This window comes from Adiantum capillus-veneris, chromosome 9, assembly GCF_014529385.1.
Source record: "Adiantum capillus-veneris isolate H3 chromosome 9, ASM1452938v2, whole genome shotgun sequence".
In the NCBI taxonomy this organism is placed as follows: domain Eukaryota; kingdom Viridiplantae; phylum Streptophyta; class Polypodiopsida; order Polypodiales; family Pteridaceae; genus Adiantum; species Adiantum capillus-veneris.
The window spans coordinates 23,340,091-23,354,507 of record NC_140939.1 but is presented as its reverse complement, the minus strand read 5'-3'; positions in this window follow the sequence as shown (position 1 = coordinate 23,354,507).

Sequence of the window (14,417 nt, the reverse complement as noted above, 5' to 3'; positions counted from 1 at the left end):
TGTTGTGGTGTAATTCTTCTCTGCATTGTTGAGTTGTCGACTTCTTCTGGCTGAGCCAGAATGCATCCTATTGCATATGCCGAAGCATCTATATGCACATGGAATATCTTCTCCCAATCTGGTGATTTCAGGACTGGAGCAGTAATGAGTGCCTCTTTCAATTTCTTGAACGATTCCTCACACTCCTCTGTCCATTCAAAGTTCACTATTAGCCTGTAAAGTGGTTGGCCTATTATAGCGTACATGTAAATGAATCGTCTATAATATCCGCAATGTCCCATAAAGCTCTGTACTTGTTTCGCATTGGTTGGTCTAGGCATATCCACTATAACTTTTATCTTCTCTAAATCCGTGGATATTCCGTTTTGTGAGACAATATGTCCCAGAAATCTGCCCTGTCGGACCATAAACACACATTTCTCAGGATTGAGACAAATGCGATATGTCCTACATTTCTCAAATACTTTTCTTAGGTGTTCTAGATGCTCATCTCTCAGAAGAGAATGTACACATAAGTCATCCATGTATATTTCTAGAAACAACCTTAAGTATTCTTTGAAAGCATGCGTCATCAGCCTTTGGAAGGTTGCGGGAGCATTGGTTAGACCAAAAGGCATAACCCTATGAGCATAGATTCCCCACTCAGTTGCAAAAGATGTTTTATGTTGATCTTCCAGTGCTATGGCTAGCTGGTTATATCCTGAAAAACCATCAAGAAAGGAGTAGGTTTTTTTCCCTGATACACGCTCTAGAACATGATCAGTTATCGGCAGGGGATAATTGTCCCTGATTGTTGCAGCATTCACTTTCTTTAAGTTGACACACACTCGGAGTTTTCTGTTCTTCTTGGGTACTACCACAATTGGAGATACCCAATCGGTGTGTTCAATCTCGTATATGAATTCAACTTCCATTAGCTTATCTATCTCTTCTTTGATTCGCTTAGCAAACGTATCATTATATGTGTATGGTCTCTGTCTGCTAGGCTTTGCGTCTTGTTTCAGTGGGATTGTGTGTTGGCATATCGATGGGTCAACTCCCTTTAAGTCCTTATCAGACCATGCAAACACATCCCTATATTCTCTGAGAAGACTCAAAAGTCTCTCTTCCTCGCCTGGAGACAAATCTGTGGCTATGTACACCGGTCTAGGTGGCTCACCTGGAGCTGCTAAATCAACTTTTTTTGCATCCTCCGGTCTGTCATAAGATTCGTTCTCCTTTCTCTCCCGAATAGGTTGGGTTAATACCACCTTCCTATCTTCTATTGTGAATTTCCTATAGTGAGAGGGAACATCCATGTTTTCCTTGATTTTGGCGTTTTCGTCCTCTCCACTCTCAATTTCTGTCGTCCAAACTTCTTTCAGAGTTTTCTTGAGCTCTCTGTACTTGTTTCTACGTTCTAGCTTGGACTCCGTGTGTTCTCTGTTGTGCTTGTTCTTTTCTGATTTTTCAGTTTCAGTTTTCGTTCCATTCCTTTAAACTCGATTTCTTGAGCCTCTTTTATTTTTTCGTAAACTCTTTTGATCGTTGCCTCTCATTCTTCCAGAAACCTTGTCCTTAACACAATCTTCCGCCTTTACTAGCATTAGGAATTGATTTTTTCCTCTTATTCTAAGCATCGGATTGGTTCTAACCCCCTTTGTTTTTTTCTTTGCTCTATAGCGTTTCTGGCGTTGTTTAGTTTGGTTCGGAAAATCATAAAATCGGACATCCGTTATAGTTTCTTCGTTTCCGCTTGAATTGTCCGTTGACTCGTTGTCTGCTTCATTTCCCCACTCTGGATGATCGGGAATGTCGTGAAACACCTCCTCTTCATCTTCCTTTTCCAGTGTATCGTTCTTTTCAGTTTCTTTTTCGAGTACAGTTCTCAACATGAAGTACGGAACCACGTCGTACCCGTCCTTGTCGCAAAATTTTGTTGTGGGACCATCCGGAATTGCACAAACATCTAGGGTTGCTAGAATGTGTGTCCATTCTAATGGTTCAAGCGTGTCCTCTAGAAAGGGTTCTCCTATATAAGCTTCGTCTTCGATAGCCCTTTCTAAAACACATTCTTCTCGTTTCAGACTTCCACATTGCGAAGCTCCACACATCCATAACTCCTTGGGTTTACCTAACCAAGCTGGAAATTCGGATCCCGCCAAAGTAGCTGAATCAAACTCCTCTACCGGTGTTCGGTTCACATCTTTGTAGCTATGGTCTTTCAGGTTCACACGTGTAGTGGTTTCCATATTTCTCAGGTATATGTGATCGTAGCCCCAATCCTGGACCATTTTCAACTGTCTCATGAATGGTCTTCCCAGTATGATATCATAGTTATTCTCCTTGCCACAATCGACAATAGCAAAAGTATGTTCGTATTCAATGCCGCAAGAAGTCACTACAACTTTCTCTAATAACCCCACAGGTTTCTCCATGTGTCCATCTGCTAATTGGAGTTTCAACCTAGTCTTCCTTATTGCTGGTTTCTCCCATTTTTTCCAGATTTCTTTTGTAGCAATGGCTACCCCAGCTCCGCTGTCTAGTATTGCCATCGTCTTCACTCCTTGGAATTCAACTGGTAAGGTTGTATTCCCCTCTTCACCTTCACAATACTCTCCGACCTTGTTTAAGGGTACAGGCTTAGCGTTCTTCTGTGGTTTACTCAGCTCTTGTATTCCCTCTTGCAGTCTCGATGTTGGGTCTTTTATCCCAAATTTCTCCAAGCATTTTCCTACAGTGGTCCACATCTGTGGTCTTAGCCTCAAAAGCTCAGCTAGAGTGATAGTGCATGTCACTGGTGTTGACAAGATCTCTATCAATCCTTGTGAGTCCATGACTTTTTCTGATGAGATTCTTCGTGAGATAAGTGCTCTAATCTCGGATTTTTCTTCATACTCTCCTAAGTATGAAGGTAAGGTATTTAGTGAATGAGGTTTGCTCTCCATTGTTCTAACAGAGCCCCCATCTCCCTAGTAAGATTGCAGATCCAAGTCCACTTGAGATCCTGCCTCAAATTCCACTATGGGAGGATTCCTGATGTCTTTTTCCCAATTTGTCAGATTAGCTTGGCAACTTAGCTCGTTTGCAAAGTTTGCCTCTCTCACTTGTTTTCAAAATTCATTGTAATCCTCATCTCTTCCGTAAGACCTCTGTATGACTGGATGAAAACTCTCTATCTCCTGATCGGTTGTGTTCAATACTATGCGGTCATTCTTGTGTGTATTTTCAGGCTTTTGTGCACTGGGAGTCTTTTCAGCTACCCGTGAAACGATAGTCTCTTGCTGAATTGGGTTTTCCGTTCCACAATTCATTGTTTCTTTTGGTGGTTCTAATAAGGCTTGTGCAGTCTCGATCATTCTCTGGCACATTTCAAGTCTCTGCTTTTCCAATTCCGCGTTTGGGTATGTCATCCACCTCTGTTCTTGTGTTTGGTTGTTCTTTAACCTAGCTTCGTAATCTCTCATCAGTGCGTCCAATGGTTCGTGTACTTTGTCGACTAGCACTGATCCCCCTGAGCTTAAGCTAGTTGTTTCTTTGATACTCTTTTGTTTCGTTCTTTCAGGGCTCATCTCTCGTTTCCCGTTTTGACTCTCAAGTTTTTCTAATCTATCTTTCGTTTGCTTTAGTTCCTCAGCTAGAATAGCGTCTTCACATTCTTTTCTCAACTTCATGCGTGCTTTTCTAGCTTTCCATGGGTTTCTCTGACTCCGTGGTCCTTGACTAACCACTTCAGTCGCTAACTTTCCATTCTCAGGTTCTCTAGTGGTTTTCTTAGCTTGAGCTCTAGTAACAACTTGCGTTGGTATCAGAGTTTCATTTTCAGACCCACTGCTGGTAGGAATAGTTTCTAGCATATTCAATGTCGTCTTTTGCATTTTGTTTGGATTTTTTGAACAATCCTCAATGAAGTGAGTAACCCCACACTCAGTGCAATAAGCGTTAATTCTAATGATTCCCGTATGTGGACAAACATTCATCAGATGGTCACCTCCACACTTGTAACAGGGTCCTAGTGCTGGTCTTAGTCCCACTTGATTCGTCCTTTGTGGATAGGATGGTCTTTGTCCTGTTAACCCTCCATGAGCTATGAACATCAATGTTCTTACGTCCAAATTGTATCTCTCTTCATCAGAAGCACTTATAACTGTTGGTATTCCAACATTCCCAATCAGGGGCCCCATGGTTCTGGTTGTTTGGGTTCTTCTGGTGGGTAATACACAGTTGGAGACATGTGTGCACCAGATTCTTCATAATAGGCTTGAACAGGCACTAAGGCTTGTTCTTCCTGATTTTCTAAGGTTGGTGCATATCTAATGCCCACTGGTCTTGCTCCTGGTAAAGGTGGTTGTTGTCCCAATACTGGTTGCGGTCTTTCTATCCCCATAGGTCCTGGTACATTTCCCGTTGGGTATCGAGGTACTGGATGTACTTGAGGTGGTGCTAATTGAGCAGGAGGTGCATACTGACGCTCCCTTACATACCCTTTGTTGTAATAGCACTCCTGTGTTGGATGGTTTGTCCATTTTTGTTCAATAGCACACCATTTCAGTGTTTTTGGCAATGGTTTTTGGTATGGTGCCATCCTTTTTAGAGCATCTTCTATCATTTGCTCTACATTTGGCATGGTTGTTGTTTGAACATTCTTTTTAGTGGTAGTCTCGCTCGCTATGGAGGAAGAGCTACTGGATGCAAAATCTGTATCCGCTGACAACCGTACAGTTATCCACTAAGTACAATGCTTCTCTCGTTACTTGTTCGAAACTTGTACAAGCTTTCAAGTGCAAGTCCTTCTTGAGAGTGTCGTTTCTCAATCCCTCAATAAAGAGAACAGATAGTCTGTCATCTTGTGGTCGTTCACGTACTGGACATCTCTCAATGTATTGTTTGAAGCGAAGTGAAGCTTCCTTCACTTTTTCGTGTTCTCTCTGTTTAAAAGCATATATTTGTGAGACCGTATTGTGCTTAATTCCTCGTTTTGAGAATTCCTCAGCAAACTCTCTTAGCAAATGGTCAATGTCATGGAATCCCCCTACGTTCATTGGTTGAAACCATGTCAATGCCGTACCTTCTAGAGTAAGACCAAATCCCTCGTATTGTGTATGGAAATCTGTTATCTGCTTAGCTCTTAAGACTTGCTTAAAGAATGACACATGTGCATACGGATCTCCCGAACCACCATACTTCTTTGGCATACACTTCGCTACTTGAGATGGTCTCATACGTCTATGGTATGCTACCAATCTCATTGCTCCTGTGTCCCAGCTAAAGCTTTCTCTAGCATCATGGACTTCATGGGTTACCCTTGTCGGTTCCCCTGCCCTGAATCTACTACTAGGAGGTAAATGTGATGGTTCCGCTTCGAACCTTGGACCTGGAGAGGTATACGTGGGGATTGGAACTGCACTACCTCGATTCGTATCCATTGACTCTCTGGAATGTAATGATCCCATTGGTCCGGGCTTCGAGTACTGAGGTTGACTGAAAGAGTCAGCAGCCTGAGTTCTTTGTCCTCCTGTCGTCATTGGGTTTTTTCCTCCATTTGTTGGTGCTGGTCTTTGTGAGCTAGAAGTAACATAATACTGATGTAGTGGTCCCCCAAAGTATGTATATCCTTCTAATTCTTTCTTGCCCATTGTTGAGTATTGCCTGCCATACTTGTCGTAAGCGGCAATTTTCACTTCCGATCCCTCTGTGTAGGTAAAGACATAAAGTCTTTTTTGGTCTGTCAACTCTCTGGTGTAGGGTTCTTCACATCTATAATAGAGATCTTGCTCCCCATTATTATATTTGTATAGCCCCACATCGATGTTATCAGTGTTGATCCTTGTAGTTTCATTCTCTCTTCTTAACCTTGCATCAGGGAAGTTCATTATTGGTGCTTTCTCCTCAAGTTCTTCATCTACTTTGGCTTTGGTGCACATCAATCCCCACTTGTCCACAATGTTAGGGTTTAGGACTACCAAGTACATGGTACCCTCGTCATCTAGATATCTATCTCCGCTGTAGCTCACAGGCACTAAGTCCTTGAGCTCACTAGGTCTCTCCTCTATCTTTACACAATAGCGGTCCATTCCATCTTTGTAGATCTTGGCACCTTGCTCATTGTCGTACTGGTATTTTATGAACAATAGCTTCATGGTGGCGGAAGGGTTTGATGATCCTGCTGCCATATTTTCTCTGTTGTTCAGGTTCAAGTGTTCCAAGTGTTCAGTGAAAATCTCGTAAGATCTCTCCGAAGAAGTATCAGAGACACTTCCTTCAAAGATCGGCTCTAATGGTTGCACCCAACTTTGGTTTACACTTCCCTCGGTTGATATGACACTTCCTGATTCCCCTTGTTTTGGTTGGTTATTCTGGAGGTTCCTGCCCGATCTCAAATTCATCAATTCCCCTAAAGGACTTCAACTTTTCCGTCTCGGCAATTTGTTTTCCCCAAGTTTTTGTGGTCAGAATTGATCCGAACTGATTGATACTTGGTCAATTGTTTAATCTTGTCAGTTGGACAACTTCTGTTTCATCAAGTGAGAATTTTGTTGCAGTTATGCTGAAAAAGACATTATACGCTGAGGCGGTCCGGGGCGGGCAACAAGAAGAGCAACCTCTAGACACCCTTCAAGGCTCTCGTGCTGCTCAATGGGGCTGGGGCACAACACAACACAACCCAAAACAACAAACCCCCAGCCAAATCCCAACTACACAAGGGGCACCACTTAGTTTAAGAGCGAACTAGGACGCAAAAGAGGAGAATCGTTAGAGCAACCCACAAACAAGCAAGGAATTTACACTAACCCTAACACCAATGGAACACTCTCACACACTAAAACAAGAGAGAGAGAGAGAGAGAGAGAGATGAGAGAGAGATGGTGCTCGGACTGCTTTGAAGTGTATCGTTAATGATCAAGCAAACATAAATATATATATGTAAGAAAGGGAGAGAGGGGGGAAGGGGGTGCTTGTTGCACTAATGCCTTCTTACAAATCTGTCATGACAAATCAAAGTGAGATTAGTATTTGTTCAACATAGCTTGCGTAAATTTCACCACAACACATCACAAGAAAAGCCACCCCAATCACTGTCTTAAGGCCAGGGGAGTCCTCTCCACCCTGTCGCCCTCTTACAGTATGTGGGATTTATGGCTAGATTGATGACAACACCAGAGACAAGCTATCAAGAACTTAACAAAAAAACACCAAGATACTTACGCATCATTGTTGCCCATTACTTCACGTTGGAAGGGAGACAAGGTATCCAAGCTTAGTCCAAATCCACCCTCCTTGATTCAGCAAATGTTGGGCTTACACTAGTAGGAGAAATGATAGATTTCCTACTCTCAATTGAATGATCACTCTCTCTCTTACAATGGCATAGAGTTCCCTTGCTAATCCCCTATTACAACACATGCACATGCATAAGACAATGAGCTTCCACTCAAGAGATCCTTCTAGAGAGGTTGAGCTTGGCTTCTCAAGCTATAGCATAGTGCTCTTACTTATGGCTCCCCCTTTTTGTGCTAGCTACACCCTCCTTTTATAGCAATTTTGAAGGCTAGGGTTACTCCTCTAACCATGGTTGGGTTAGATTTTCAGCAATTTATCTAATTTCTTTTGCTTGGAATTATCAAGAAGTTGGTGGGGAAAGAGAGAGGAGAGAAATGGAGGTGATAGGACTTTTCATAGTGGGTTAGTGTTAGTAGAATTAGTATTAATTTACAAATGGAATTGGATATTTACAATGGGAGTATCCATGTAGGATACAAATAAGAAACAAAAACTCTTAAGAGGTAAGAAAAGGTGGATTTCTTACAAGGTTGATGCTCCAAGTGTCTTGAGTAGGGCCAATTTTGACGCTTGTTGATGGTCCACTAGCTTTGACGGTACATTTTTTCTCCACTCTTGACCTTCCTTGAGAGACAAGGTAATTGAAGCTGAGTAATCAACCACCATGATGCTGTCTTTTAAGAGAAGAGGCTGAATTTTGTGGTTTTTTTGAAAGATATGGGTAATTTGGAGGAGGAAAAATGAGACTAGGTGGTCAATTTTGGAATGGAATTGTGTGTGGGAGGTATGAGTTCACCATGGTTTCTCTTATTCTTCAAGGTTGAGGAGAAGGTGAGTAGGGTGCAGAGAGGAGTGGTGAGAGAGGTGGGGATGATAGTGGAGAAGTGTGTGTGAAAGAGGAAAATGATAAAGTGGAAGAGAGAGTGTGGCTGCATAGCATGGGAAAACTGGGGTCCACTAATAAAATCATAGCTCACAGCTCGTAGCTCAAAAAAATATGAAAAAATTTGAGACAAAAGTTCAGTCCACGATCTACAACGTTTGTTTGTATCACCTTTTCAAATTCGGAGAGCAAGTGAATTTTAAAAATTCAGCAAAACCGACCGTTTTTTTCCACTGCACAAGGTCTTTGTGGGGTCCTTCTTTGGATGATTCTTTTGAATACCTCCAAGAGTGAGCCCTCCATAGTGCATGTATGCATGCCACCTACCCTTGACCTTATTTGGTAGGTCTATAATTGAAGATATTGTTGAGATTGTGATACAAGTGAATAGTACAACTAAGAAAATCAAATATTGAGGGGTCTAAAAAATATGTACATGTCAAATATAAATAATATAAGTGGAAAAAATATAAAGGGGTCAAAAGAAATCTCTCTCATTATGAGGCTACCATAAAAAGATAAATATTTTTGGTGTTCTAATTTTTTAGAAAACAAAAACAAAATAGATGTAGGAAGGGAAAAATCACAATAGTGAAAAAATATACACATAAATAAAACTAGTTTTTTTGGATTTTTGTTGGGGTGGAGTTACACCAAATATAAGAGAAGCTTACATGAAAATATTTCTATATGGAATAAAGAGTATGAAAAAATGGTAAGAAAAAATTGTGGTAATGGTGAGGCAATGTACAGAGCATAAATAACACACACCTAGGTAGAAATATTTAAATAAATACCAAAATAATTATGAAAAAATCTTTTATTTAGACCCTATATACAAAGAAATATTTACATACGCATGGGCCATAATATACTTATATTTTTTAATTTTTTTAATTTTTTTGGTTCAACTAGCCCAATGACTAGCTAATTGAGGGTTTTTTAAGAAGATATGGGAAAAGTCCCGTGACTCACGCACGCCTATGTACAGTGAAATGGTAGGGATAGCCACAGTGTTTGGGTGATTTTGGTAGGGTGAGGTAACTCACTGTGGCAATTACAAAGAGCCGAAAAACGGCTATCATCAGCCGTCCCCCAGGATGATGGTATATTCATGTACCATCATAAAGAATCTTTTCCAAAGAGAGTGCTTCAGAGTCCTTGACAAGATCTCCATTGTTTGGCCCCTTGGAATTTTGGTTTGTGTTACACTCATGCTTCATGAAACAATACTTACATGGGATAGTTGCCTTTTGCTCTGGTAGATCCTTTGGTAGAAGGCGACTCAAGTAAGGCTTCAAGCGATAGCCGTTTACCTTCCTGGAGTGCTCTTTCTCATTCAAGTCCATAAGTTGATAGTAACTTGAATTGAAAGCCTTCTTGACTATGTATGGCCCCTGCCATCTTGTTTCAAATTTGGCATCAAAATGATTATCGAGTCGATTGTCATACCTTAGCACAAGATCTCCTTCATTGATGTCTTTGTCCTTCAGTTTCTTGTCAAGCTTCTCCTTTGTCTGTGTGGCTTTCCTCTTATAGCATTCGTATGCTGCTTCTCTTTTCCACTCAAGCTCAGCTAAGGTAAGAATTCGATCCATCCATGCTTCTTGATCATCTTGTGCCCCTTTGCCATGAAGTCGCATTGTTGGAATGTTGAGCTCGATAGGCTGCAAAGCCTCTTGACCATAGACCAAGTGAAATGGTGTGAACTCCGTGGCTTCCCTATATGTGGTTCGATATGCCCACAAGGCACCATCCAAGAAGTCATCCCATAATTTTGTCTTGTTTTGCACCATCTTTCTAATGATTCCTGCAATGACACCATTAGCCTTCTCCACCAAACCATTTGACTGGGGATAGTAGGGTGTACTGTGACGATGTAGAATGCGAAGTTCTTCACAGACTTCTGTGAGCAATCCCTTTCTAAACCCTGGGCCATTATCAGAAACAATCTCCAAAGGTGTGCCAAATCTACAACAAATGTGAGTGTAGACGAATTTGCTCACTGTCCTCTCATTTACCTTTGCTACACTTTGTGCTTCCACCCACCTAGTCATATAGTCTACAGCCACTAGAATGTAGAGTTTACCATTTTTTGTCCTAGGCAAAGGACCCATAGCATCAATGCCCCACTTTTCAAAGGGTCCATTTGCAAGCACTATTTGCCTCGGGCCATTCACCAACCTTCTATTTCCATTTATCTGACAATTGTGATAGCTTTTACACCAATGTTGAACATCCACATGCAAGCTTGGCCAAACATACCCCGCAAGCAAAATCTTCTTCACAGTTGATTCTTGGGAAAAATGACCACCACATGCCTCTTCATGCAAACCTTTTAGAATGGCTGGAATTTCCTCGATAGTTGGTACTCTTCTGCACACTTGATCCTTCCCTCTTTGATAGAGGGAGCCTTCTAGGAAGAGATAGAAACTTGCCTTCTTCATGAGTCTCCTCTTCTGAGCCTTCGTGAAGTCTTGTGGAAACTCACCCTCCAAAATGTAGCCGATAATGGGAGCCAATGACTCCAATCCCTGGTATCTCGGTTGCTTGACAGCTGCTGCCACCATGATGACCTGCACTTCTTTCTCAACACATGTAACTGCTTGTTGTGCAAGTAAATCGGCATCTTCATTTTGTTTCCTCGGAATATGATATAGTTGCACTTCTTCAAACTGATTAAACATCTTACGAATGGCATGAACTTTTGTCCTTAAGCTTTCATTCTTACATGCTCAAATGCCTAAAATCTGTTTAACAATGAGAAGTGCATCTCCCTTTACCATGAGACGTTTTATCCCTTGGCCAATGCACATCTTCAAACCATGAAGTAGTGTGTCGTATTCTGCTTCATTGTTGCTAGTTGAACCTGGTAGATTGACCTTATCTTTCATGACCACCTCTCCACTTGGGTTGAGCAACACTAGCCCTCCCCCTGCTTTTCCTGTGGCTCGACGAAAAGCTCCATCAAAGAACAAGGTAAAAGCATTAGGAATACTTTTTGGTGGTGGCAATGGTAGGGTCTTTACTTCAGGCACCTTAATCTCCTTTTCATGCACCCTATAAGTGAGAATCCCTGCCAATTGTGCACGCACACTATCTTCTACCTTGAAAGAGTATTGAAACTCTTGCAACTCCATAATCCACTTTGAGATCCTAGTACTAAGATTCATTTGAGATGACACCCAAGGGAACAAATTCTCTGCGGTGAGGATTACAAAAGGTTTTGGGAGCAAGTAGGATCTAAACTTTCTCACCGCAAACATGAGAGAAAGCATCATGAGTTCTGCTTCTGTGTAGTCTCTCTCCAAAGCATTCATGACCCTACTAGCAAAGTAGATGGGTCGCATCCTTGTACTGTGGGGATCTTGTTGTAGCAACACAGCACCAATTGTTTCCCTTCCAACACTAGAGCTAACAAAGAATGTGTACTCCCAACAAGGAGGCATGAGTGTTGGTAGCTCTGACAAAATGACTTTAATGTTACAAAAATACTCTTCAAGCTCATCAAACCATGCAAATTCTACTTGTTGTGTCAACTTTTGCAAAGGATGAAGCAACTCCGAGGCTAAGTGAATGAAGCGTGACATATACTTCACCTTCTGAATGAAAGAGATGACCTCCTTAAGACTCTTCGGTGATGGGAGCTCAATAAGAGCCTTTGCCTTTGAAGGATCCACCTCAATGCCTTTATAGGAAACCTTGTGACCGAGCAAGATCACTTCATCCTCACCTATGTGGCACTTGTCGGGGTTGAGTTGACCTCCCATGTCGTAGAGCTTCTTTAAACCTTCTTCTACCCTTTGTAGATGCAATGATTTTGAGCTATAAATGCAGAAATCATCAATGAACACCCTAATTGACTTTCCAAAGAATGCTTGAAACACCATGTTCATGAAACGTTGGAATGTTGCAAGAGAATTTGTCAGACCAAATGGCATGACTCTAAAAGCATAACAACCCCAAGGAGTGATACAGGTTGTTTTCAATTGATCTTCCAATGCGATACCTATTTGAAAGTAGCCTGAGTAGCCATCACACACAGTGTACTTCTCATGACCAGCTACCTCATTTAGTATCTCATCCTGAAATGGGAGGGGAAAGTGATCTCTTTTTGTTGCCTCATTGAGTGGACGGTAATCCACACACACCCTCCACTTTCCATTTTTCTTAGGAGTGACAACAACGGGAGAGACCCACTCTGAATTCTCCACTGGATAAATGAAACCTGCTGCTAGAAGCTTTCTTACCTCCTTGAGTAAAGCCTGCTCCTTGATGACTCCTAGCCTTCGTAGCTTCTGAGCCTTAGGTGTGGCCTCTGGATTCAACTCAATTTTGTGTTGAACAGCATCTACTCCACGCACATCGGTGTAGTCTTTAGCAAAAATCCTAGGAAATTTCCTTAGCACACATTTGAACTCCTCTCTTTCATCCTTTGTAAGTGTTGTTGATAGAATACCTTCCAGCATTCTTTCATCTTCCACTTTTTGGTTCTCTTCGGAACCTACCTCCTCCAAACCTTGACAAGAGGTCTCTTGGTATGTTGGCTTAAACCTTACCCCCATGACTTTGATGGAAGACTCCTCTTCAGTAAGGAGTTGAAAATGGATTTTCCTACTAATTGCAATGTTTATTCTAATGTGTGGAGTGAAATGGAAGGGGAAAACCTCTATTCCTGGGCCATTATCCATGGTCTATGCATGACCTAATGCTTAAAACAAAACAAAAATATAGACGTCCAAACTAAGGTCGTACCTAATGAGAGGCAAAATAAAAGGATTTACTGAAGCGTTTATCTCGGCCAACCTAAGAGGACCTAAAATTCTACGAATGACACGTTGAAATTGCAACTTAGTACTAACAATTATGTGTACCTTTTGCCTTGCAATGGGAATGAAGGGATCATACAAATTTCCGTGATTCATGCAAACTACTTGACTATGCTAAAGGTTGATTCTACACAAAAATACACAAGCCGTCCTCAGTGGGGACACCAATTTGAGGCGGTCCTGGGCGGGCAACAAGAAGAGCAACCTCTAGACACCCTTCAAGGCTCCCGTGCTGCTCAATGGGGCTGGGGCACAACACAACACAACCCAAAACAACAAACCCCCAGCCAAATCCCAACTACACAAGGGGCACCACCTAGTTTAAGAGCGAACTAGGACGCAAAAGAGGAGAATCGTTAGAGCAACCCACAAACAAGCAAGGAATTTACACTAACCTAACACCAATGGAACACTCTCACACACTAAAACACGAGAGAGAGAGAGAGAGAGAGAGAGAGAGAGAGAGAGAGAGAGAGATGAGAGAGAGATGGTGCTCGGGCTGCTTTGAAGTGTATCGTTAATGATCAAGCAAACATAAATATATATATGTAAGAAAGGGAGAGAGGGGGGAAGGGGGTGCTTGTTGCACTAATGCCTTCTTACAAATCTGTCATGACAAATCAAAGTGAGATTAGTATTTGTTCAACATAGCTTGCGTAAATTTCACCACAACACATCACAAGAAAAGCCACCCCAATCACTGTCTTAAGGCCAGGGGAGTCCTCTCCACCCTGTCGCCCTCTTACAGTATGTGGGATTTATGGCTAGATTGATGACAACACCAGAGACAAGCTATCAAGAACTTAACAAAAAAACACCAAGATACTTACGCATCATTGTTGCCCATTACTTCACGTTGGAAGGGAGACAAGGTATCCAAGCTTAGTCCAAATCCACCCTCCTTGATTCAGCAAATGTTGGGCTTACACTAGTAGGAGAAATGATAGATTTCCTACTCTCAATTGAATGATCACTCTCTCTCTCTTACAATGGCATAGAGTTCCCTTGCTAATCCCCTATTACAACACATGCACATGCATAAGACAATGAGCTTCCACTCAAGAGATCCTTCTAGAGAGGTTGAGCTTGGCTTCTCAAGCTATAGCATAGTGCTCTTGCTTATGGCTCCCCCTTTTTGTGCTAGCTACACTCTCCTTTTATAGAAATTTTGAAGGCTAGGGTTACTCCTCTAACCATGGTTGGGTTAGATTTTCAGCAATTTATCTAATTTCTTTTGCTTGGAATTATCAAGAAGTTGGTGGGGAAAGAGAGAGGAGAGAAATGGAGGTGATAGGACTTTTCATAGTGGGTTAGTGTTAGTAGAGTTAGTATTAATTTACAAATGGAATTGGATATTTACAATGGGAGTATCCATGTAGGATACAAATAAGGAAGAAAAACTCTTAAGAGGTAAGAAAAGGTGGATTTCTTACAAGGTTGATGCT